This window comes from Microcaecilia unicolor, chromosome 6 (assembly GCF_901765095.1).
Source record: "Microcaecilia unicolor chromosome 6, aMicUni1.1, whole genome shotgun sequence".
Classification (NCBI taxonomy): Eukaryota; Metazoa; Chordata; class Amphibia; order Gymnophiona; family Siphonopidae; genus Microcaecilia; species Microcaecilia unicolor.
This window is the reverse complement of record NC_044036.1, coordinates 178,423,915-178,450,681: the sequence shown is the minus strand read 5'-3', so window position 1 is coordinate 178,450,681 and position 26,767 is coordinate 178,423,915. Positions and strand designations below refer to the sequence as shown.

The 26,767-nt window shown below is 47.1% G+C and overlaps 1 long non-coding RNA gene across 1 annotated transcript; it reads left to right on the top strand.

Moving 5' to 3' along the window:
• The first annotated feature begins 507 nt into the window (after positions 1-507).
• Positions 508-2,807, top strand: LOC115472981. Its single transcript, XR_003942585.1, has 2 exons — positions 508-544; positions 2,144-2,807. It is a non-coding gene; the product is annotated as an uncharacterized LOC115472981 (long non-coding RNA).
• Positions 2,808-26,767: the final 23,960 nt, after the last annotated feature.

The window sequence follows — 26,767 nt, the reverse complement described above, 5'->3', positions numbered from 1 at the left end:
AGACTGGCAAGGGTAAACGTGCTGTTGAAATGGCTTGTAATCTATCACTGTTGGATTCCCTAATATGCAGAAGAAGCCTGGAATCATGTTACACAGGCAACCATTGTGAACTGCTGCAAGCGGGCAAGCTTTGCTAGGGATGTAGAGAGGGACGAAACAGATGCAGCTGTTGCAAACACTTCAGATGAACAGGCTATTGACATCCCAGCCGGTGTTACTGGAGAGGAGTTTCATCACTACGTAGCTGTTGATTACGATCTACAAACAGCTGACGACAGCACTGATGTCGAGATATGTGCCTACACGTAGGCAATGGCTGATGATGAAACAGATGATGAAATGAGCAGCGAGGCACATGCTGATGAAATTCAACAACCCTCCTGTCACTTTTGCAAGAGTGCTGGAGAGTCCTCAACACCGTGCGGGCCTATCTGGAGGCCACTGGATGTCAGTGCTATGGCAGTTTTTTACCATCTGGCAGACGTAGTCTATGGAACTCACAGACCACAAGAGTGTACAGAGGACTATGAACTGATTATTTCAAGTAAGGCCTAATGTCAGTTAACGGAGACTGTATAATGTCAGTTAACGGAGACTGTATACTGTACATATAATAAACAGTACTGTACATATGTTTATCAGATGTCTAAGCTTCTTTGGGTCACAGCGGTTAAGTGCATGCTCCGGTTAACTGCATGCATTTCTTTGGTCCCAGACCCTTGCACTTAAGCAGATTGCACTGTAGATTGAATTTTTCGCTAGGACCTCTTAATATCTTTAAATATATCTTTTTGACAGTTTTAAAATTCCTCAACAGTCTATGCCTCCTTTGAATAGGATATATTATTTGCCTACTACCCTCAAAAAATTCCCATGGTGGAATGGTGAGGGAAGGCAGACAGAATCCACAATAGTATATGATTAATGTTTCTGCATTTCTGGAAGAGTCCATAACAGAGAATTCTCAGAGGGCTACACTTCTGTTCAGTTTTGTTTTGAACAAGACTTGAATGTGGGTTACGAAGCTTTACTTCTGTAATGCCCAGGCCTTGTTTTTATGGCCAGAAAGTGTGGCTCTATCCAATATTACAAATGTTACCCAGGAGAGAAGGACGGCCTTTTTAGTGCTGAGGCAGAAGCTAAAGACTCGGTTTACAAAGTGGCGCTACCGAAGTAACATGTGCGGAATGCGAAAAAACACATTTCAATTCCCATGGGCTTCTTCGCATTCAAGCCACGCTAATCGGTAGCGTCACTTTGTAAAAGGGGCCCTAAGAATCTTGGGGCAACTTTCTTTTGGCTTATCCCTGTAAATGCTTGGTCAGACTTGATGGGATTCAATATATTTTCTTTATTCCTGACTAGCTCAAGGCTTTCATTGATATGAAGAAGATTGTATGATTGGGGCAGGCATTGGATTAGTTATGTTAATGCTTTTTCTTTAGTAATTTGCTTCATTTTGATCTCCTTATCTTTGTGTTGTCACTCTCTCGCTAATTGTGGTCTAATGAAGATTGAACAATTTTTCCTCTTGAATTGTATTTGCTATTATAAGCCATTTGGCTTTCTATCTGTGTTACTGAGCCAACTGAATACTTGTGATATGATCTGTTAAAATAAGCATAAATTTAAAAAAAAAGGAAAACCTATTCAGACGGTGTTAACTGTGCCATATTATCTGCGATGTTAACATGGAGTACCTACATCCATGTTAAGTTTAAGGCATATTAGCCGCCCATTTCCTACCCTCCTTCCGTATTAGGAAATGTAAATGTGAATTTAGGCCCCAGTATCCATAGGTAAAGCAAGGGTTAAATGAGAAAGCATTAAAAAGGAAAAAAAAGTTAGAAATAGGCTTGTTAATATAGCAGCAAGAGAGTTGGGATTCCCAATCAAGGTCACACACAGAAATGCATGAGAAAGGAAAATGATGTATTGTGCTTTAAAGAGAGAAAATCTGATAAGCCTTTCTGCTTTAATTACGTGTTTACATTTGGTCTTAATGACAGAAGTTAATGCGGAAATTGTCACATGCTAACTTCTGAGGCACTGCATCAACTGCTAGTGTATGCTGACCACCACAATGTAGCATAGTGCATTGGCCCTGTTATGAAAATGCATTTACATTCTCTCTTTGTCACAGACAGAAAGTGGCCGTGGATTGCTGGCAGGCTGAAAAAAAATGAAAACACAAGTTCTGGAGTAGCTGCAGTTTGGGAAGGGTCTTCAAGTATCAGAAACAGAATACTAAGAGCTGGCACTGGTCAGAGCAGCAGGGCTGGCAGGGTTCTCCAGGCCCTGTAAGCAGTAGAAGATGATGAGCTACAAGAGGGGCCTGGGATACCCCAAAGAGAAGAAAACAAGAAGTCAGCCTCTCACCCACATCAGTCAGTCCTCCATAAACAGATACCTCAACCCTACCTGTAGGCCTTCCCAGATTCACTACTTTCCATCACTTACCTCCATTTATACTCCTCACAGTTCTTTACCTGAACCCTCACATACTATACCCTGCCACCCTCAACCATACCCTGACCTTTTACATACCTTTTCACTACTATTTCATAAACCGCACCAGGCGTATGCTCCCGAAACATCTTCCCTCACCACAATTGAGAGCCCCTAATATACGCACCCATCCCTCTTCCACATCCCATCCCCACACACAATTTCCTCAAGCATATACCATCACACGCCTTACCAATCACGCTTCCCCCGTTGCTCTTCCTCTCTCCCTACTTCTGGGCAACTGCAAGACACTCACTAGCTTCACATGCAGATAATAAAGTCATAAACACTTAAAGTTGTTTTACTATTCTATGCATTTACTTATTTTCACTGGTTTTATCTTTAGCAGCCTTATGATTTTGACAAGCAAATGAGTAACTTAAATGGTAGTTAGACAAATGAGAAACACTGACAGGGCATTTCCTATCACCCTTTCTCTACTACATACATACTTTGTGGCCCTTGTACCACAGTGCAGTAAAAAGTAACCTTGGTGCACCCTTAAATGGGTCTTTCCTGCATACCAAGGCCATTTTCTACAGGGGTAAAATGACCAAGAGGCATATTTTCAAACTTTGGAAGGCTAAGTGTTTTGAAAAATATGCCTCCAAATTTCCTATTTTCCTATTAATGGCCATGCGCTAATTTTCCCATTTGCGTATGAGCCCCTAACACCATCTATTTCGTAGGTGGTAGGAACTCACGTGCTAAACCTGTGCTAATTGGATAGCGTGTGGCAATGCTGACTCACTAATCAATTTGCATATGTGTGCCCACTTTCAACCCCGACATGCTCCTTCTGCACCAATTTTTAAAAATATTTTAGCACGTGGTTTTCATGCGCATATTCAAAACTTACCACAGGATGCCTCAGTCCGCCCCATGGTATGACATTTAGGCTGTGGTAAGCACGTGTTAGTGTTAGAATAATATATGTGAAACACCAACAGGTGAATGGTTGTTTATAAAAGTAGATGAAACAATCCGGTCTTGAAAAAGTCCTTTGAAGAGAAAATGATATGTTGTGGCAACAACCATCTACTTTATAAACAACAGTGAGCTGTTGCCACAACATATCATTTTCTCTTCAAAAGACTTTTTCAAGACCAGATTGTTTCACACATATTACATGAAGACTTCTGAAGCAAGCTAACTGCCGAAACATAGGTTTGTGTCGAGTCTTCCCCAATAAATGTTTTTACCATCTTTAGAAGTCTCCGCGTTGTTCCCAGTGGCTTAGCCACAGGTGGGCCGGGGCCCACCCACTTAGGGCTCAGGCCCACCCAACAATAGCACACATTTAGCGGTAGCTAGTGGGGATCTCAAGCTCTGCCAGCTGAAGACTTCCTCCTGATGGCAACGAAAACGCAACTCTCCACGATACTGGCACCTGTGCATGCTCAGTTTTCAGCACATGCCTGCTGCAGACTGCCAAGGTGGAAAGAAGCGTTTTCCCACCAGCTGAGATATTTTTTTTTTGGGGGGGGGGGAGGAGAAAACTTGGTGCCCACCCAATTCTTGCCTATGCCCACCCAAAATCTGTTGCCTGGCCCCTGGTTGTTCCTGGACAGCCTGGTCTACTTCCCATTATCCTCCTTTATCTGTCCGTTTCCATGGGATTTCAGTGTTCCTCTGCTTTGGCAGACTTCCGCTGTAACATTTATCCAGTCAATATTAGGATAATTGAAATCACCCATTATTATAATGTCCAGTTTGCCAGCTTTCCTAATATCTGTTGTAAGGAGTATGAAGGAAGGAAAGGGTGGAGAGGAACCCCCGCTTCCTACAGGGGAAAGAGAGCTGGAGGTTAGGAAGGAAGACCCTAGGGGGGCTCCTGTTTGCCTAAGAGGGACATACCAATAAGAAACTACAACTCCCAGAAAGCCCCAGGAGAACCCCGGGTAAGGAGAAATAGGGTGCAAAACCAAGAAGCTCCAGAAGAGGGCTGCCAGAAAAGGGGAAAAGCTGAGTCACCACCCTGGTGGAGGAGGTGCTGAACCGGGGGTGGGGGAAGGAAAAGCAGCCTAGCCCTGTTAATGAGGAAAGAGAGATCAGCTGGAAAAGGGGTGGGGAGAGGAGAAATGGACTGGGCGTCCAGAGATAGAGGGGGGAGGAACAGGAGGCCATGGAGCAAGAGGAGCCAGAGAATGTCTCAGAGAACCGATGGAACTCTTGGCTCTGAGGCAGCCCGAGCAGGAGGTATAGTGGGAATGCCCGGGTCAAGCGGGAGGAGGTCAGGAGAGTAAGGCTGACCAAGAGGGTGGGACCCCGAGGCTTTGAGCCCGCACAAAGCCTGACTGTAATTGGGACGGTGTTTGAGCTGCCTGGCTATATTGAACTGAGTTGAGAAAAGCCTGGCTGTATTTTGGACTGTGTTTAGCACAGCCTGGCTATATTGAACTGAGTTGAGAAAAGCCTGGCTGTAATTGGGACTGTGTTTTGAACAGCCTGGCTATATTGAACTGAGTTGAGAAAAGCCTGGCTGTATTTTGGACTGTGTTTAGCACAGCCCGACTATATGGAACTGAATTGAGAAAAGCCTGGCTGTAATTGGGACTGTGTTTTGAACAGCCTGGCTATATTGAACTGAGTTGAGAAAGCCTGGCTGTATTTTGGACTGTGTTTAGCCCAGCCTGGCTATATTGAACTGAGTTGAGAAAAGCCTGGCTGTAATTGGGACTGTGTTTTGAACAGCCTGGCTATATTGAACTGAGGGGAGAAAAGCCAGACTGTAATTGGACGGGGTTTATTACCAGCCTGGCTATATGGCACGGTGCTGAGTCAAACTGGGCAGTAATTATACTGTGTCTGGAACAGCCTGAATCTTGAAGGGTGTTTTGTTTGAAAACCCAAAAAGACCTGCTGAATAAAAGAAAAGTAAAGGAGGAAACGAAAGCTCTGGGGCCGGTGGTGTGGTAAGGCCTTCCCGGACTGGCCAGACCGCAGAGACCTTTTACACTGTAAACATTTTTTCATCTGTGTGTTCGTTTTGTCCCGGTGTATGGTAGTGCAGCCTACCAGTATATTCCTTCCCTTCACACCTGGAATTTCTATCCATACAGATTCCACACTGATATCCATTTCATGTAGAATGTTTATTTTGTTGACTCAATTCCATCTTTACATATATCACAACCCCCCCCCCCCCCCCCCTCCAATTTGAACAATTACATCATTGTGATATAGTTTGCACCCTACTAACACAGTGTCCCATTGATGTCCTCCTTCCACCAGGTCTCTGAAATGCCTATTATATCTATCTCTTCATTTACTGCTATGCATTCCAATTCTCCTATCTTATTTTAAGTCTCTCTTGCTGTCACGATTGTGACTATGTACATGCCTGTGCCTCACCTTGCCCCCCAGTGGCCAGGCCCGGTGGCTGCTATGGACTGCCTTCCTTCTGTTCCAGAAGTCATTCTAGTCCAGTCCGGATCTTCCATGTCTGCCAGACTGCTTGGGTGGTTTGTAACTAAGCAGCACCGTACCTTTGACTTCATCAGTAATTGCCTTTATTAGGCACCTGGAAGCCCTTCAGCTTGGCCTTTGCAACAAAGTCTTCAGATGAGTTTTTGTCTGTGTGTGTTTGTTGCTTATTCCAGTGCCTCTGCTTGTGGCTGCTTGAGTACAGCCTCTGCCTTGTTTGTGGCTGCTTTGAGTGCAGCCTTCTGCCTGTTTGTGGCTGCCTTTCCTTAGTTTTCCCCCCTTACCTTTGCTTGTTCCAGTGTCTCTGCTTGTGGCTGCCTTGTGTGCAGCCTTCTGTCTTGCTCTGTTATTTGCCTGTACAGTCTAGCTTATTCAGTATCCTGTATCCTGTGGTGTGTATCCTGAGTCTTTACCCTGTTTCAGTCCAGCTTGTTTAGAATCCTGTATCCTGTGTGTAAATTCTCAGTCTACCATGTCTCAGTCAAGCTTGCTTGTATCCTGTGTGAGAATCCTGAATCCTAACCCTGTTTCAGGACAAACTTGTTTAGAACCCTTTTCCCCTGTGTGTGTGAATCCTGAATCCTCTTGTTCTAGTCTGTCTGTTCCAGGATTACTTGTGTCTCTGCTCTATCCTATAAGTCCTGCCCGGCTGCCCGCACCTAAGGGCTCAACCCTAGGGAATGGAAGTCAAGCGCAGGTGAAGTCCTGTGTATTCCAGCTTGTTCACCTACCGCTTCAGTTCCAGTCCGGCTACTCCAGTCCTGCTTATACCAGTCTGTCGGTGTTCAGTCTTGCTTCCTGCTTGGGGGTGGTTCGCCTGCTGCTGCCGGTTATCGACAGCGGCCCAAGGGCTCACTATTCCTGAGGGTTGTGACACTTGCATTTGTATATAGACACTTCAAATTATTTTTTTCCTTGTATCTACAGGCTGCTTTGAAGTTAATGGGGATAATTTGCATCCTTTACTCTGTTTCTCCCATTGAACAATCCTGGTTTTCTTTCACCATTATTGAAATCTTCTCTGTCAGGATTCCCTAAAATCCTGTTTCAATAGTAATCCATCAGGATACTCCACACTGAACTATGCAGTCCTGGGCCACTTTCGGTGTTCCACCCCCTCCCCCCCCCCCCCCCCCCCCCCATTTTAGTTTAAAAGCTGCTCTATTTCCTTTTTAAATATTAGTGCCAGCAGCCTTTTCCATTGTAGTTAAGGTGGAGCCTATCCTTTTGGAACAGGCTCTCCCTCCCATGAATGTTGCCCAGTTCCTAACAAATCTAAATCACTCATCCCTGCACCATTGTCTCAACCACACATTGAGACTTCGGAGATCTGCCTGTCTCTTGGGTCCTGCGCATGGAACAAGAAGCATTTCTGAAAATGCTACCCTGAAGGATCTGGATTTTAGCTTTCTAGCTAGGAACCTAAATTTGGCTTCCAGATCATCCCTCCCACATTTTCCTATGTCATTGGTACTCACATGTACCAAGACAGCCGGCTCCACCCCAGCACTATATAAAATCCTATCTACGTGATGCGTTAGGTCAACCACCTTCACACCAGGTAGACAAGTGATCAGGCGATCCTCACGTCCACCAGCAACCCAGATATCTACATGCCAAATAATCGAATCACCAGCTACAACAGCTGTCCTAACCCTGCCCTCATGGGCAGAAGCTACTGGAGACACAGTAGCCTAGTGGTTAATGCATTAGTCTAGTGGTTAGTTCAGTGGACTCTAATCCTGGTGGAGATTGTAAGCTCTTTTGAGCAGGGACTGTCTGTTTGTGTAGGTGTTCAGCGCTGCGTGCGTCTGGTAGCGCTATAACAAATGCTAATAATAATAACTGGGTTTGATTCCCAATGCAGCTCCTTGGACTCTGGGCAAGTCCACTTAACCCTCTGTTGCCCCCCAGATACTATAAGTACATGTATATACTGTATAAAACAGATTTGAATGTAGTTGTAAAAACCACAGAAAGGCAGTATATTAAGTCCATCCCCTTTCATTTTTCTGTATGAGAGGATATTGCATCCCTTGGTGGGCTGGTCCTGGCTACAAACATTACCTCCAACTTCACCAGGGTGATGCTTTCCTTTTAGGAGTCCTCCCTCCCAAAGGCAGCACAGGGGCTGCCAGACTGAAGGTGGGACTTCTCTACAATGTCCCTGTAGGCCTCCTCTATGTATCTCTCTGTCTCCCTCAGCTCTCCAAGTCTGCTACTGTAGGCTCAGGAGAATGGACTCGTTCTCTGAGAGCTGGGAGCTCTTTGCATCGAGCGCACACTATAAAGTCTCATGTGACACATGTGACACTTAATGCAAAAGACTAGCTAGCTGCCCTCACGCTGCTGGACTGCTGTCTGCATCTTAGTATTAGAGAGTTGTTTAATTAAAACTTCTTAAGGCACTAGGGATATTAGATGAATATAAAGACCCTTAAGATTATATGGTATTATGTGTAATTTAGTGTTCGCGTCTCAGAAACTAATTAAATGTAATTAAAGCTCTAATAAAAAAAACGCTCCTCTTCTTATCCTAATTAGAATAATTGACTAATTGACTTTTAATTAGATTACAATACATCTGTATGAATACTGTAGGTGTATCCTATTTTTATTTGGTGTTTTTTTCTTGTTGCTATATATTTATTTAGTTGTAAATTGCTGTGATCTTTGAAAGGCCACGCAGTATAGCAAATTTTAATAACAATATTCACTTTCTGATGGTCCACCATAAAAATGATAATTTGAGATCAGAGTAGTATTTAAATTGTTATTTTGTGCTGGGAACTTCTGTAAGCAATATGTGTTGATCCCGCCTATTCAAAGTCTGTTTCGACCTATACAATAGCTATTTCTGCATTCAAGCATATTACAATAATAATATGAATATTTATATCATATATAATCCTCCTACATATGTATCTGGTACTCATTTGCCCGTTTCACTGCAGCAGCACAGGGGATGAAAGCGATGTGGCTGGTGGGCAGATCAGACACCAGTAGACAGCAGTACAGGGCTATGTCAATGAGACAGCCTGGGAAAGAGTGGCACAGAGAAAGTCAATGGGGTGATGAACTGCCCAGATCTGGCGGGCACCGGAGGTGGAATGGTGCTTCAGGGAGGTGGATAGCCTAGCCCTGCTAGGCAAGCAATAGCACACCTCAGCAGTTCAGTGTACACTTATGGAGGAAATATCTGATATACATTTATGAAGGTGCTTTTCTGCTACAGAGAATAGCATTTATTCTTGTGATAGGTTAATAGTGCTCTTCTTTCAAAAGAACAGTTACATGATCATACATTTTGATCCATAAATTTGTTTCACAGCTGTATTTTGTAGTAATTCCAGTTGTCTAATATATATGAGAGGATTAAGCTGACATATAAAAGATTTGCAGTAATAAGTTGGTTGATTAACTAAAGCCTGGATGAGAGCACATAGGTTTTGGATCGAAAAAAAGATTTCAACGACTAATCGAGTCCCCACTACCACCCACGTCCCACCCCATGGGCTTTCTGGGCCTCCCTTTTTTAAGACCTTGTGGTTTAGAGGGTTTAGAGCATTGCCCACTCACTCCTGCCCATCACAGTTCCCTTTTCAAAACGGCTGCTGCAACCTCTAACCAGTACCGCCCTGATTTGCTAATTGCGTGCCCTAAGAAAAGCAAAGACTACAAGTTCCTGCACAGAATGGGCCAAAATAAGTCATGAATCAACTCTGTAGGTGAATCTGGAGCCAGTTTAGAGGGAACACTGGAGGATAGGCACACAAGAGTTCTTTGCTTTTGTCCGCTGAGCTACCTGGCATCGCCGACGTTCCTGCTTTACTTTTATTTAAAGACAAAACCTGGACTGGACTTGACCTAATGTGGGTGAATGAGGAGAGAGTATGGAGATAGAAGGATATTGCTCTCATAAGGTGGGGGGGGGAGTAGTTTTATAACAGGGCGCCTATGTGAGTAGTCCAAAAGGTGCCTACCGTGTTTCCCCGAAAATAAGACAGTGTCTTATATTAATTTTGCTCCCAAAGATGCGCTAGGTCTTATTTTCAGGGGATGTCTTCTTCGGGAGTAGTAGGGGGACTGTGGCGGTTGGGAACAGTATTGAAGTGGGGGTGGGTATCCTGCAGGAGTAGGCTGTGGCTCGCCTATCTGCCCACAGTGACCGCAGGACTCGAGCGGAGCAGAGCTGCCCTGGCCGGGCTGGGAATGGAGGAGGGGTATGCACTAGGGAAGGTAATGGAATGTGGGGCCGGGCTGCTCTGGCTGGGGTCTCGGGAGGTTGTTAGAGGGCTTAGGGGCAGGATCATCCCTACCGTATTACAAACGTTAAAAAAAAATTCTACGGTAGCTCTGTTCGTTGGTGGCGCTTTATGCGCTCCTCCTGTACATTCGCAACACTTTCCATCCTTCTAGTCTGACTTAGCTCTTGGGCGATGGAGCAGTGCCAAAAGGGCTCAGTTACTCATTTTCTTTTCTTTCATTATTTCTGCAAGGGGGATGTTTCTTTTCTTTCCGGGCTCACTTACTGGTAGTTCATCTTCACAAAAGCGTGAAGGAGGATGGTAGGAGTCTGCTGGACGATAGATTTTCCACCTCAGTCTTGTTTTCTTGCATTTCTTTAATGTTATTTCATCTTTGGGTTGCAGCGAAAAAAATTAAGGTTTCTGTGTCCATGTCCCATCGGGGCCAAACAAAAACTTTGCTAGGTCTTACTTTCGGGGGGGGGGGGGGGGCCTTATATTTAGCAATTCAGCAAACCTCTACTAGGTCTTATTTTCAGGGGATGTCTTATTTTCGGGGAAACAGGGTAGTATAAGCCTAAAATATAAAGACAGTATAAACACCTATGTGCCTTCATAAAAGAGGCTCCCAGTGGCACCAGCCATTCACATATTAGTTCCACAGTCCAACTGGCTGAACATGCAACCACCTGTCTAATAATTCAATTTAGACAAACAATTGCGAAACCTGAAAAGAGTTCTCTGATAGAAATAAGGACTAGCACAGAAAAGTTCTTTTTCCTTTATTTACAACTAGAGTTTAACTATGAAGGCACTTGTCAAAAGGATTCCCATGGGTAGACAGAGGTTTACTCTCAGAACCCCCCGCCCCCTTTCAAAATTGCCACTGGCCATCGGTAGTATATGTATGCATGCAACCAACAGAATGCATATGTTTTCCCATGGAGGAAAAGGGTGGTGCCAAGGAGGCAGCCCAGAGCAGGCTACCAAGGTACACATGAGGATTTTATTGTGAAATATGTATATTTGCTTCCTCTTGCTTTTCCCCTCATAATTTGCAGGTGCATTTGCAAAGTACATAGAGAAAATCTTCCTGGTGGCATTGACTCACTGCTCATTTCTGAAAAGGAAAAGGGCTGAGTATACCAGAATCACTGTAATTTGCTCTCTAAAAGATGAAGGCAACCAGTTCTATAGGTTAGGTATCCAGGAAATCCTCCCTCCTGAATCCATGCACAGTGCTACTGGTCAGTTGTGACTAATCCCTGAGATTAAAAAAATAGAATAAAATTTTTAAAAAGATGATACCTTTTCTTTGGACTAACTCTTAATAATGTTTTTGGCTAATTTTCAAAGGTCAGATCCTTCTTCCTGAGGTCAGGGCAGTATGATCAAAAGATGACAATATCGGAATATATACAGTAAGTGAAACCTAAAAGCATTCCAATGACAATCTCAAGGGGACAAGTCAGAGGGAGAGATAGATGGGTGATCAGATTGTGAGAAAGCAGCATGAGGTCAATATTCAGCTGGTGGTGGTGAACGTTTTTGTAGCTGCAGCTGGCATCATTCCCGGATATCAATGCCGGGGCATGCCCGGATACTGGTATTGAATATCCGAGTTTATATGGCCAGCTTATCTCTTATGTGTGTAAGTGCTATATTCAGCACTTAGCTGCTTAAGAAACACCACATAAAGATAGGACTGTCCTTTATGCAGTCTGATATAGCTGTTTAACTTAGGTGGCTACGTGCTAAATATCGTCACTTACCTGTATAAGTACCGACTCCACCCCTGGACTGGCCACAAAATACCCAGCTTTGACTTTAGTGGTCTGGGGTGATATTCAACGGCACTAAGCAGTTATGTTTGTGCTGAATATCAGCGGATAGCCCCAAACAAGTGAATTAACTGTCTAGGAGATGCTTCTGACCAGTTAAATCACTTTGAATATCGACCCCTATAACTGTATGGTTTACAGTATGATAGGAAACCCAGATCTTTGTTAAGTCCTTTCTTGGTTGGAGTTGAAGATTCTTATCATTTTAACTTCAAAAGTCTTAGTTCCTGGGTTGTTTTATCATTTCTTCTTAGTATTCTGTCCATAAGGCCATTGATGCAGTGCTCTGGTCCTGAAAAATGTTCTCCCACCAAGCTGTCACCTTGGTTTGCTTTGTGGTGTCTGATGTGAGTTGATTCTTATCTTTAGCATCTGGCCTTCCTCCACATCATAACACCCTTCTTCACATTTTCTGAATTTAATGTTTTCCCCCTGTGGGTGCTAATAATTTACATGGGAAGCTATGGGGTGCTGTGATATGTGGTATCATAATTTTCATCTTGAAATATTACAGTGACGTGTGTCATTCTCTAACTTTTGCTTCAGATTTGGTGGTGTTAGAAGACCATCATTGATATAGCTCTTTCCGTAATCATCCTTTCAGAGTAGTGGCTATAGGTCTTATATAGTTTTTCTAGCTCTGGTTTGTATGTCAGTATAAAGGGGGACACTCTCTCTTGAGATTTTCTTTCCTTTGGACAGCTCTAGGTTTTCTCTGGGTGTTTTAAATAAGAGACAATTTTCCTGGAAACCATTTTGGGGTTGTAGCCTTTCTGCTTGAAATATTCAGTCAAGTTTGTGAGGTTTTTCTCTCTCGGGTCAGAGCCCATAGAGTCAAAGGGTTCTGGACTTGATATACTGCCATTTTCTGGTACAACCAAAGCAGTTTATTTATTTATTTATTACATTTGTACCCCGCTCTTTCCCACATACAGCAGGTCCAGTGCAGCTTACATACTAAAAGAAAGCATCTTACATGGTAAAGCATAGAGTAAAAACAAGGAAATGTAGAAACAGAATTATAAATTGTGATCATCATAACTACTTACATTATGAAAGGCATTACAAAGGACATGTTCCATGCAGGTATTTTCTCTGTTCCTACCGGGCTCACAATCTATTTTTGTATCTGAGATAAAGAAGGGTTAAGGGAGTCTTTTACTAAAGCTTAGCTCGAGTTATCTGCAGCAGGGCTCATTTTATTCCTATGGGCCCTGCTGCAGATAACTCGAGCTACGCTTTAGTAAAAGACCCCTAAATGATTTGCCCAGAGTCACAAGAAGCTTTAGTGGGAATTGAATCCAGTTCCCCAGGTTCTTCACCCACTGCAGTAACCATTAGGCTACTCTTCTACTCTCATAGGGCTATGTGGGTTGGACTTTTTTAGTGTAAGGGTGAAGCTTGAATTGTGGAGGTAGCTACATTGTCAGTTGGTTTCCTGCTCGTAGATGTTTGTACAACATATAGCCATTGTTGATAGAAACTGTGGTGTCCTAGAACTTTTTCTATGGAATAGTTAATTCTGAATCTGATGCAGGATGAGATGAATTTAATTAATTGTTGGAGACTGAAACTAGAGAAAAAGGTACATAAACAAACTAAAATCCATACTAACTAAAATCTGCAAAAATTTCTCTCTAAATCTTATCCTGGGAATGCTTGGATAAAAATCAAATCTTGGTCTGTTTACAAAAGTGACAAGGAATGCCAGAAGGAAAGGATAGGGGACACAATTGAGTGGCAGTGGTGCCAGCTTATATATTAATACATCTATTCAGCACTACTGTATTTATCTTTAGCAGCAGTGAATATAGGGAAAGGGGATGAGATTTGATATACACTTCAGGCACAGGCAGCTCCTTGTGACTCTGGGCAAGTCACTTAACCCTCCATTGCCCCAGGTACAAATATATAATATGTAAGCCGCATTGAACTTGCCATGAGTGGGAAAGCGCGGGGTACAAATGTAACAAAAACAAAACAAAATAAATATACTGCCTTTCTGTGGCTACAATCAAAGCAGTTACTTATTAAATACAGGTACTTATTTTGTACCTGGGGTAATGGCGAGTTAAGTGCCATGTCTAGAGTTACAAGTAGCTGCATTGGGAATCGAACCCAACTCCCCAGGTTCTCAGGCCACTGCACTAACCATCAGGCTACTGTTCAGTAAATGGTATCCAAATGTGGGCACTGGAAAAGATCGGTGCCCAGCGCTATTCTTTAAAGGGTGATATGCGATGACACTCTTTATAGAATAGCAATGGGCACCAAATTCCATGCCCAACTTTGAGTGCGAGGACTTACACCAGCTGAAACCTGGTGTAAATCCCAGCACGCTTGTTGGCATGCATCTGCAGTATTCTGTAAAACTGCGTGCAATTTCCAGAATGCCCCAACCCACCCATGCCCCTGCTGTGGCCATGCCCTCTTTGCAGTTATGCATGAAAACACTTAGAGGGGCATAATCAAACGGGGGGCGACCATCTCTAAGGACACCCATCTCTGAGGATGTCCCAGCGAATGGGTGGGGCATCCCGTATTATCGAAACAAGATGGGCGTCCATCTTTTGTTTCAATAATACGGTCAGGGATGCCCAAATCTCAACATTTAGGTCGACCTTAGAGATGGTCGACCTAAATGTTGAGATGGTCGACCTTAGAGATGGGCAACCGAGGACGCTCATCTCAAAAATGACCAAATCCAAGGCATTTGGTCGTGCACTGCAGTGGGACTTCACAATTGCTCCCAGGTGTATAGCTCCCTTACCTTCAATGCTGAGCCCCCCAAAATCCCCCCAAACCCACTCCCCACAACTGTACACCACTACCATAGCCCTTAGAGATGGAGTGGGGCACCTACATGTGGGAAAAGTGGGTTTCGGGTGGGTTTTGGAGGGCTCACATTTACCACCACAAGTGTAACAGCTGGGGAGGGGATGGGCCTAGGTCCACCTGCCTGAAGTGCACTGCACCCACTAAAAACTGCTCCAGGGACATGCATTCTGCTGTGATGGAGCTGGGTATGACATTTGAGGCTGGCAAAAAATGTATTTTAATTTATTTTTTTTTTTGAGGGGGGGGGTTGGTGACCACTGTGGGAGTAAGGGGAGGCCATCCCCAATTCCCTCTGGTGGTCATCTGGTCAGTTCGGGCACCTTTTCCGAGGCTTGGTCATGAAAAAAAAGGGACCAAGTAAAGTCGGCTAAATGCTCATCAGGGACACCCTTCTTTTTTCCATTATCGGCCCGAGGACGCCCATCTCTTAACCACGCCCCCATCCCACCTTCGCCACGCCTCTGAACGCCCCCGTGAACTTTGGTTGTCCCCGCGACGGAAACCAATTGAGGATGCCAAAATCGGCGGCTTTCGATTATGCCGATTTGGGCGACCCTGAGAGAAGGACGCCCCTCCCCGCTTTGTGTTGAAAGATGGGCGCCCTTCTCTTTCGATTATGCCCTGCCAGGCACTCTCCTATAACTGGGCATGTACTTGCATTTCAGCACCAATCTGCCAATGCAGTTAGAATGTGTTTTTGCACTGAACGTTGGGTGTGTGAGTAGCGCCTAACTTTAGAAACCATTCATAGAATTTTCTAGATTATGCAGTCACTGTGCTGTCACCATGGAGACAATTCTATAACAGGCACTTGAATTTAGACACCATATTACCCCAGTTAGGGGCCCTTTTACTAAGCTGCCGTATGGGTAACGAGCGGGTAGTGTGCGTCATATCGACCCTACCACTGTAGTTCCAATGTTGTCGTGCACTGTTTCCTGTGCATGTCAACTTTGGTTAGTGGTTAGCTTAGCGGAGTTTAAAAAAGGTTTGGACGGCTTCCTAAAGGAAAAGTCCATAGACCGTTATTAAATGGACTTGGGGAAATCCACTATTTCTGGGATAAGCAGTATAAAATGTTTTGTACATTTTTGGGATCTTGCCGGGTATCTGTGACCTGGATTGGCCACTGTTGGAAACAGGATGCTGGGCTCGATGGACCTTTGGTCTTTCCCAGTATGGCAATACTTATGTACTGCGGGAGGCAGTCCTGGCAGTAATCGGCAGCGTGGCCACATTGATGCTCGCTGCCTGATTACCGCATTAGTAGCGCATGAGCCCTTATCGCAAAGTAGATAACACAGTTTCTAATTCTTTGTTTGGATTTTTCTCACGATAGGTCAATCAGTTGATTCTGCGTTCTGCACGTTTTCATAAGATGAGATTTTGAAAATAATTGAATACAATTTTTGGGTTGTGGAACTTTCTCCCACAGTGTATTAGGACTGAGAGATATTACCATAAATTTCATGACAAGTTAAAGACTTACTTTTTTGAATGCTATTATTAAAATATTTCTGCTTTGGTTACTTAGGTCATGATGTATCTTGAATGTCTTTCTAATTTAACTGTACATCGCACTGAACCCTCAGTGTAGGGAAATTGTGATAAATAAGCCTATATTGACCTTGACATTAACAAAGTAAACATTGCTCGCCACACAAGGCTTTCAGGATAGCTCGTTTGACCACTAGATGCTGAACACGAAAAACAGTCACCCTAGGATGTGTCTGACCACCAGTCCCATAGCCTATCCGACGGGGCTGTTTAATTTTAAAAGGGTCTTCAAAAGATGTCAAGTTCAAACATTGTGGAAGCCACGTCTCTAAAGTAGAACTGTAATAATTTAAAATGGATGGACTTGGTCCTAGGTTGGATTCCAGTCAAGACAGGCAATTTTTGGCATTTAGACTGCATAACTGCTTCCAGATGAGGGAGAGAGCATTCACATTATTACCCAATTACCTGTGATATAGGGAGATAATGTGGTTTGTTTGAGGTCATCCAGATAATGATGAAATCAAGGTTTGAACTTCTATGACTCCTGACCATTGATTCTTTCTCTTGCTAGTAAAGAACATTTCAATCCCACAGAAATGTGCCAGAGATTCAAGATCATTTAAGTGCAGTTGTTTATATCCATGTACTTATTACATCCTGGCTCTGTTTTATAATGTAATAGAATCAAACATAAAGGTGGGTATATCATACCAAACAATAGCCCCCAAAAAACATAGTAACATAGTAACATAGTAGATGACGGCAGAAAAAGACCTGCACGGTCCATCCAGTCTGCCCAACAAGATAACTCATATTTGCTGCTTTTTGTGTATACCCTACTTTGATTTGTACCTGTGCTCTTCAGGGCACAGACCGTATAAGTCTGCCCCGCACTATCCCCACCTCCCAATCACCAGCCCCACCTCCCAACCACCGGCCTCTGGCACAGGCACAGACCGTATAAGTCTGCCCAGCACTATCCTCACCTCCCCACCACCAGCCCTGCCTCCCAACCACCGGCTCTGGCACAGACCGTACAAGTCTGTCCAGCAATATCCCCCGCCTCCCAACCACCAGCCCCCGCCTCCCGATCTTGACTAAGCTCCTGAGGATCCATTCCTTCGGCACAGGATTCCTTTATGCTTTTCCCACGCATGTTTGAATTCCGTTACCGTTTTCATTTCAAAAATGATCAAAAACATAGAGAAGTTTGAAATAAAACATTTTTATGGACTTTTTAAAAAAAAATTTTGATCATTTGAGTATGCACATTCTTCTTTTTGTTATCATCTAGTAGCCCTGCTTTTCTTTTTTTCTGTTATAGTATATTTGATTTCTTGTATTTTTACATGGTAAATACTTGTTGTTCTGGTCATTCCCTGCTTCTTCAGAATCTCCCACCCCAGAGTTTCCTGCTCAGTAGGTTGGTGAGCTGTCATCCTTTCCATGTTTCCTTGTGATGATTGCATTAGATTCTTGTATGGGTTAGCAGAGCTATGTCCTCAGTTTATTTAGAGCCATATAATGGAGGAGGATAATTATAAAAAAACTTTCAAAATCTTTAACATATTCTCAGGAATGAAATAGATCTCAGAACACAACCTTCGCCAAGGCTTCTTTCTCCTGTGATCCCAGAGGCACATAGTTCTTTCTTTTGCTGCTGAGCCAACCAGAAGTACTATAGGACACTAGATTCATGGGTGAAAGAAGCCGGGATTCAGAATGAAACTCCCTCTAGTGAAAAGGTTCATCTGGAGATGATAAAACTGTAGTGAAGTGTTGCGAATAGGCAAGCCATAATTAACCCTTCATTATACCATTCCCTAGGCAAAAAATGCACATTAGTCACCCACTATAATAAAAATATATTTTTAAAAGTTCACATGCATGAATGTTTGCCTTTAACCGCTGTTCTGACATATCACATCACAGGCCTGGGAATAGGAGGTGTACATAGAGCACTGAACTAGCAAGTGCATGCACTGAAGCACTGGTAAATTGAAAGGCATTTAAAATACTGGCTAGAAACAGGAAGAGCCAGGGGGACTGGTTAAGCAACAATGGAAGGATTGGTGCAATTCACAGGAAGGAACATACAGGAAACAAGGAAGGAACACAGGCAAAATAGAACATGGAAAGTTATGTGTACAAATGCTCATATTTTTATCCATAATGTTGGAAGAAATCTAAAAAATAAGATTGGAAACCTAGGGATCCTTTACTAAGGTGAGCTGAAAAAATGGGCTGCGCTAGCAAAGGCGCGTGTTTTGGGTGTGTGCAGATCCATTAGATAAGCATGCTGCCATCTGTGTAGAGAAGGTCCTGCAGCTTGTAACCTATTTGTAATTCTGTTACCCGGAAATGGCAACCGCCATTACGGCAAATGTAAGCCACATTGAGCCTGCAAATTGGTGGGAAAATGTGGGATACAAATGCTACAAATAAATAAATTAACTAAAATCGCTTGAATGCCAAACAAGATAACGTATTGTAAAAATCTCTTAAATCCCTCAGGTATTGGATCCTGCAAAGTGTAACTAAAAAGCATCCAGTGAGAGAGTAACATTCCAAAGCTTCCAGACTGCTTGGAAGAAGTGTTGTCAAAAATGTGCCACTTTGCCGCACCTCTAAAACATACGATCAAAGTTCACTTCTTGCAGATCATACCTAGGACACTTAGCTTGAGAGAGCAAACCTGCTCGATGTGCCCGCAAGGAGAGCAATAGAGCCTCACCACAAATCTGTACAGGGTCCTCTTGGTGAACTACATTAGACAGAGTTTTATGGAAACACTGTATAAAGTTTGCAAAGTCTCCAGTGAGGTTACATTTCAAGTCCTGGGTCCACGTAGTATCTTTAAGGAATCTGTGGTGAAAGGCAAGAGGTAGTGGAGCTGTGATCCCAAGGTATAAGCTTCAGCTATTGTTTCAGTATCCTCCTCAGTAAGGGCTGTACATTGTACAGATGACACGTAGTGTCGTAGCTGCACATAGGCAAAGAAATCGGTAGATAATAAGGAAAATTCTTTCTGCAGCTCTGGGAAAGGCCGTAGCCTACCCTCCTCAGTCAATGCTTGGAACAAATATTTCAGACCTTCAGAAGCCCAGCATGCAAAAACACTGTAACCTTTACCTGGGGGAAAAGCAGGGTTATTACAAAGAGGACAAGTAAGGGGTCATCCATGCTGAAAAAGAGTGCCTATGGCAGAGCCACCTCCTGACTAGTCTTTAGAAAAGGGTACTTTGTGAAAGTTGCTGGAGGCAGCCTTCCAGATGTGCGAAGGAAAATTTTTTGGAAAAAAAAATAAACAGGGATGACGCTTGCCAGAGTCTGAGGTTTGAGACAGAATGGCCCCTGCCCCCAGCGAAGAGGCATCCACCTCTAAATGAATGTTTTTTTAATATCCGGCTTCGAAGCACAGGAGCAGAGACAAAGGCTTGCTTTAAGGTGGCGAAATCCTCCTGGGCCTCCGGTCTCCAGTTCCTCACATCAGCACCCTTCCTGGTCAGTGCGGTAAGAGGGGCAGTGATAAAGGAGTATTGATGGATGAACTGCCGGGTAGTAGTTAGCAACCCCAAAAAAATGTTGCAAGGCCCGGAGACCCTGGGGCATGGGCCAATCCCGGATGGCTCGGAGTTTGGTGGGTTCCATTTGGAGCCCTCTGAAGAGATTATATATCCCAGAATGAAATAGACCGTGATGAAACAAACACTTCTCTAGTTTGGCGAAGAGACGGTAGTCCCGAGAGCGTTGGAGAAGGCTGTGTGACATGATGAGGTGGTCTTGAACAGAAGCAAGAAAAACAAATATCATCCAGGTAAACTATGACTCAGGAGTACAGAAGATCTTGAAAAATGAAGTTAATGAATTCCTGAAAGACCGCAGGTGCATTACAGAGGCCAAATGGCATGGACTAGATATTCGAAATGTCCTTCATGGTTATTAAAGACAGTCTTCCATTCGTCCCCATGTTGGATTCAGACCAGATTGTAGGCGCCTCGGAGATCCAGCTTGGTAAAGATAGATGCTCTCTGCAGTCGGATGAAAAGTCTGGAATCAGAAGGGAGCGGATACTGGTTCTTAATGGTTATTTCAGTAAGACCCCGGTAGTCTATCTGTCCCGTCCCGGTCCCTTACCGTGGCTCCCAACGCGGGGGGCGAAGATCGGCGGAGGCCGCAGGATCCAGGGCGGCAGGGACGAGTCGCCGACGGGGCCGGCGCTGCCGCAGGCGCTCAGAGGCTGGCGAACGCTGGAAGTGAACGCCGGTCTCGGAGAAGGGAGCACGCCGGCCAAGATGGCGGCGCCGTCGTCTCCCTGGCTCAGCGCGGACCAGCGAGCCCGCTCCGCCTACTCGCACCGGATTGGCGCATTGCAGCGAGAGACTCCGCCTGCAAGGTGGCCTGGCCTATCCAGGCGCGCCTTGCCTGCCAGAGCTGAGGGGATTGGTTCCTCTTCTAGGAAGGAGGGAACTGGCGGGAGATTTAAACCACGAAACAGGAAGAGTCAGTGCTTCCGTTTCGTTCGTCAGGAGCCCACACAGTGGATCGGAATTGTTGCCTCCCGAGACTGTGTCCTCTGCGCTAGCCGTCCTTGCTAGCCACCTCCAAGGACTGTGTCCTCTTCGCTAGCCGTCCTTGCTAGCCACCTCCAGGGACTGTGTCCTCTTCGCTAGCTGCCCTTGCTAGCCGCCTCCAGAGACTGTGTCCTCTTCGCTAGCCGTCCTTGCTAGCCGCCTCCAGAGACTGTGTCCTCTTCGCTAGCCGTCCTTGCTAGCCACCTCCAGAGACTGTGTCCTCTTCGCTAGCCGTCCTTGCTAGCCGCCTCCAGAGACTGTGTCCTCTTCGCTAGCCGTCCTTGCTAGCCACCTCCAGAGACTGTGTCCTCTTCGCTAGCCGTCCTTGCTAGCCACCTCCAGGGACTGGGTCCTCTTCGCTAGCATCCTTGCTAGCCACCTCCAGAGATTGTGTCCTCTTCGCTAGCCGTCCTTGCTAGCCACCTCCAGGGACTGTGTCATCTTCAGCTAGACGTCCTTGCTAGCCACCTCCAGAGACTGTGTCCTCTTCAGCTAGCCGCCCTTGCTAGCTACCCCAGAGACTGTGTCCTCTTCAGCTAGCCGCCCTTGCTAGCCACCTCCAGAGACTGTGTCCTCTTCAGCTAGCCGCCCTTGCTAGCCACTCCAGAGACTGTGTCCTCTTCAGCTCGTCGTCCTTGCTAGCCACCTCCAGAGATTGGGTCCTCTTCAGCTAGCTGTCCTTGCTAGCCATCTCCAGAGACTGTCCTCTTCAGCTAGCCGTCCTTGCTAGCCACCTCCAGAGATTGTGTCCTCTTCAGCTAGCCGTCCTTGCTAGCCACCTCCAGAGATTGTGGCCTCTTCAGCTAGCCGTCCTCGCTAGCCACCTTCAGAGGCTGTGTTCCTTTTTTCGCTAGCCGTCTTTGCTAGCGGCCCTCTAGAGACTGAGTTGCTGACTACTTGCCAGGCCGACCGTCACCCCGCGGTTCCAGCAGTCCTGCTGGCCGCCTGCAGCTGGGGCTCAACCCTCGGTGAACGGCGGTCGCCGCGGGTGAAGATTCGGGGTGCGCGGCGGTCCTCGGAGGTCTTTCCGGGCCTCAGGGAACCTAAGGGCTCACCAATAACCGAAACTGGACAGGAAACGGAAGCCATGAGCTCGCCTACGCAGCCCGATCTACGGGACCTGGCCAAGGTACTTCAGCAGCAGCAGGAGCAGCTGAACGCCCTCTCGGGGGCGCTCCAGAATGTTTGCTCTCAACTTTCTACGCTCCAGGTACAGAACCAGGCCGCTGCGGTCCAGGGGGCCGCAGCGGCTCCCCGTTCGGGAGGGTTCCACACGGGACCTCGGTTCCCGGAGCCGGCACGATATAATGGGGCCCCCGGAGGTTGCCGGGGGTTCCTCAATCAGTGCAACTTGGCCTTCCGGATGAAACCGGAGACATTTGCCTCAGACCAAAGTAAAGTGGGATATATCATGGGCCTATGCGAAGGGAAGGCCCTGGCCTGGGTGGCTCCACTCCACGAGCAACAGGATCCCATTTTGGATGACTATAATGAATTTCAGCGCCGGTTCCGTATGGTGTTCGACCTTCCTGGGAGACCATCTTCCGTGGCCTCGGAACTGCTGCGAATTCATCAAGGTGAGGGAACGGTGGCTGATTATGCCATTCGTTTCCGGACTTTAGCCACGGAGCTCCGTTGGAACCCAGAATCCTTGATGGCTATCTTTACGGAGGGGTTACAAGAACGAATCAAGGACAAATTGGCTGGGCGAGAGGTCCCAGGCCAATTGGATGCCCTGATTTTGCTCTGTATCCGAGTAGATACCCGGTTCCAGGAGCGGGCGAGAGCCTGGGCGGAACGGCAGAAGTGGGTACGGGGAACGTCCCGGACTACTAAGGGGCCGTCTCCTCGCCGTGGGAACCGAGATTCCAAGGAGGCTGGGGAGGAGCCGATGGTGATGGGCCGTCAACGGCTGGCCCCTTCCGACAGGAAGAAACATTTGTGGGACGGACTGTGCCTCTACTGTGGTGAGGCCGGACATTTTATTCGAGCCTGTCCCTCCCGGGCGGGAAACGTCTCCCCCAAGGCACCTTGAGGGGAGGGGTCTTGGGGCATTCCGCTCCCCTACCGGATTCCCTGATCACACTGCCAGTTACACTACGGTGGCACGAGACCGCGATCCAGACCCAGGCCCTAGTGGACTCTGGATCAGGGGGCAACTTCATCGGGCGCGAACTGCTACAACAGATGGGCTGGCCTACGCTCCCGCGGCGGCCGGCGCTGCAAATAACCTCCATCCAGGGAACTACATTACCGCAGCCGGTGACGGAGAGCTCCTCCTTTTTGGAATTGCAGGTGGGGGAGGATCACAGGGAAGAAGTCCAGTTCTTGGTACTATCCCGGACCATCCATCCAGTGGTCCTAGGATTGCCCTGGCTACGGAGTCATAGCCCTGTTATTGACTGGACCGAGGGAAGTATTCAAGCTTGGGGTAGTTCCTGTCAGGAGAACTGTTGTAAGGGCCGGACCAGCAGCTGCCCGGCATTTAATAGTATGCCTGGGAGGCCGCGGATAGAGCTGGGCTCCTTGCCCATGGACTATAGGGACTTTGCAGATGTGTTTTGTCCAATGGAGGCGGAAGTTCTGCCGCCTCATCGATCCTTCGACTGTACGCTCTGTCCCGCGGGGAGTCCAAGGCTATGCAGGAGTACATCCGGGAGAATCTGCGTAAAGGCTTCATCCGGCCCTCTACGTCTCCGGCCGGGGCCGGATTCTTTTTTGTTACTAAGAAGGACGGCTCCTTGAGGCCCTGTATTGATTATCGGGGGTTAAATGCCATCACGGTAAAGGATCGCTTTCCTCTACCGCTCATTCCCGAACTCTTTGATAGGCTGCAAGGAGCCCAGCTGTTTACCAAGTTGGACTTACGAGGGGCCTACAACTTAGTGCGCATCCGGAGAGGGGACGAATGGAAGACGGCTTTTAACACCCACGAGGGACATTTCGAGTATCGGGTGATGCCATTCGGCCTATGTAATGCCCCGGCGGTGTTTCAGCGACTTATTAATTTTGTGCTCGAGGATTTGCTGAACTCCCACGGTGATTGTGTATCTGGACGACATCTTGGTGTTTTCCCAAAACCCCGCGGAACATGTGGGTCATGTTCGCGCAGTACTGCAGCGATTACGACAATACCGCCTGTTTGCTAAGCTCAGCAAGTGCGCTTTTCATCAGAGGTCATTACCATTTTTGGGACACATCCTGTTACCCGGAGGGCTACAGAAGGAGCCAGACAACTCCGGGCGATTCGAGAATGGCCACAACCGCTGGGATTGAAAGCACTGCAACGTTTTTTAGGATTCGCGAACTACTATCGCCAGTTTATTCCTCAGTATTCACAACTGACGGCGCCATTGACGGCGCTCACTCGCAAAGATGCGAGGGTCCGGGATTGGCCGCCCGAGGCGCAGGCGGCCTTTTGCCAGGTAAAGGAGGCATTCAACTCAGCGTCCATTTGTTAGCCCCGGATCCAGAAAGACCCTTTATTGTGGAAGTGGACGCGTCCGCGTTGGGAGCCGGGGCGGTCCTCTCGCAAGTGAATTCCAAGGGCCGGCGTCAGCCTTGCTCTTTCTTCTCTCGTAGATTCTCCCCGGCGGAATGTAATTATACAGTCGGGGACAGAGAGCTCTTAGCATTGAAATTAGCTCTGCAGGAATGGAGACATCTGCTGGAGGGAGCGGAACATCGATTCACGGTGATCACGGACCACAAGAATCTACTATATCTACAAGAGACTCAACGGCTCAACCCCCGACAAGCCCGGTGGTCATTGTTTTTCGCCAGATTTCATTTTCAGTTGGTTTTTCGGGCGGCTGCTCAAAATACCCCTGCGGACTCCCTCTCCAGAGCATTTGAAATTCCCGAGGAGACTAAGGAGACCCATTCCATGCTGGATCCGGCATGCCTCAGCGCGCCGCAGGGGAGGTTGCTCCTACGAAAGAACTGGTGCCGCCCGCCGAACGAGCAAAGGTAATGCAATGGGGGCATTCGTCCAGATGGGCGGGACATTTTGGGTATCAAAAGACTCTGCGTCTCATTACCCGACAGTATCAATGGCCTCAGATGAGGCGGGACATTCTTCAGTTTGTCACCACCTGTCCGGTGTGCGCCCGGACCAAACCGGTGATCGGGACCCCCATGGGGAAGCTACAACCACTGTCCGTACCGACAGGTCCCTGGACGGAGCTTTCCATGGACTTTATCACCGACCTCCCCAGTTCTCGGGGACATACGGTGATTTCGGTGGTCATTGACCGTTTTTTCCCGAATGGCCCATTTCGTTCCCTTGCCCGGACTTCCTTCGGCGGTCGTATTAGCCCAACTGTTCATTCAACACATTTTTCGACTTCATGGGCTACCTCTTCGGATTATTAGTGACCGAGGCCCGCAATTCACCTCGCGGTTTTGGAGGGCTTTGTGTACAGCATTGGGGGTGAAGACCGACTTCTCATCAGCATACCATCCCCAAACCAATGGCAATGGTCGAGAGGACGAACCAAACATTAAAAGGGTTCCTACGAGCATTCGTCAACAAACGCCAAGATAACTGGGTCTCTCTACTTCCTTGGGCCGAGTTTGCATATAATCACAGTGTCCACTCGGCGTCAGGAGACTCTCCATTCTTCTTGGTGTATGGACGACATCCTCGACTTCCAGCACCTTTCCCGTCTGGATCTCCGACCCCCATGGTTAAAGTAACTCTGACAGATCTGCAAAGAGTCTGGGAAATGGCCCGCGAACAACTGCAGAAGGCAGCCGCCAAATACAAAGTCTTCGCAGATCGACATCGGAAAACCGCTCCCGTCTTGCAACCCGGGCAGAAGGTATGGTTAAGCACAAAATACCTTCGGCTTCGGGTGCCCTCCCGAAGGTTGGGACCTCGATACATTGGGCCTTTTGCTATCCAGTCTCGACTTGGAGCTGTGACATATCGATTGCGGCTACCTAGGACTCTGCGGGTACATAACGCCTTCCATATTTCCTTATTGAAGCGTTTTCGAGGGTCTCAATGGCATCCGCAACGGCAAGAGACTGAAGATCTAGAAGCGGATCCCGATCCAGAGTTTGAAGTGGACGAAGTCCTGGATGCAAAAAGACAGCGAGGAAAGCTATATTACTTATTGTCCTGGAAGAACTTTGGCCCCGAAGACAACTCCTGGGAGCCCGCGGCGAACGTCCATGCTCCAGAGTTGGTCAAAGCCTTCCACGCCCGGTATCCTTCCAAACCCAGGCCCAGGAAGAAGGGGGCATCTGGGGAGGATACTGTCCCGTCCCGGTCCCTTACCGTGGCTCCCAATGCGGGGGGCGAAGATCGGCGGAGGCCGCAGGATCCAGGGCGGCAGGGACGAGTCGCCGACGGGGCCGGCGCTGCCGCGGGCCGCTCCGAGGCTGGCGAACCGCTGGAGCGAACGCCGGTCTCGGAGAAGGGAGCACGCCGGCCAAGATGGCGGCGCCGGCGTCGTCGTCTCCATGGCTCAGCGCGGACCAGCGAGCCCGCTCCGCCTACTCGCGCCGGATTGGTGCATTACAGTGAGAGACTCCGCCTGCAAGGTGGCCTGGCCTATCCAGGCGCGCCTTGCCTGCCAGAGCTGAGGGGATTGGTTCCTCTTCTAGGAAGGAGGGAACTGGCGGGAGATTTAAACCACGAAACAGGAAGAGTCAGTGCTTCCGTTTCGTTCGTCAGGAGCCCACACAGTGGATCGGAATTGTTGCCTCCCGAGACTGTGTCCTCTTCGCTAGCCGTCCTTGCTAGCCGCCTCCAGAGACTGTGTCCCTCTTCGCTAGCCGTCCTTGCTAGCCACCTCCAGGGACTGGGTCCTCTTCGCTAGCCATC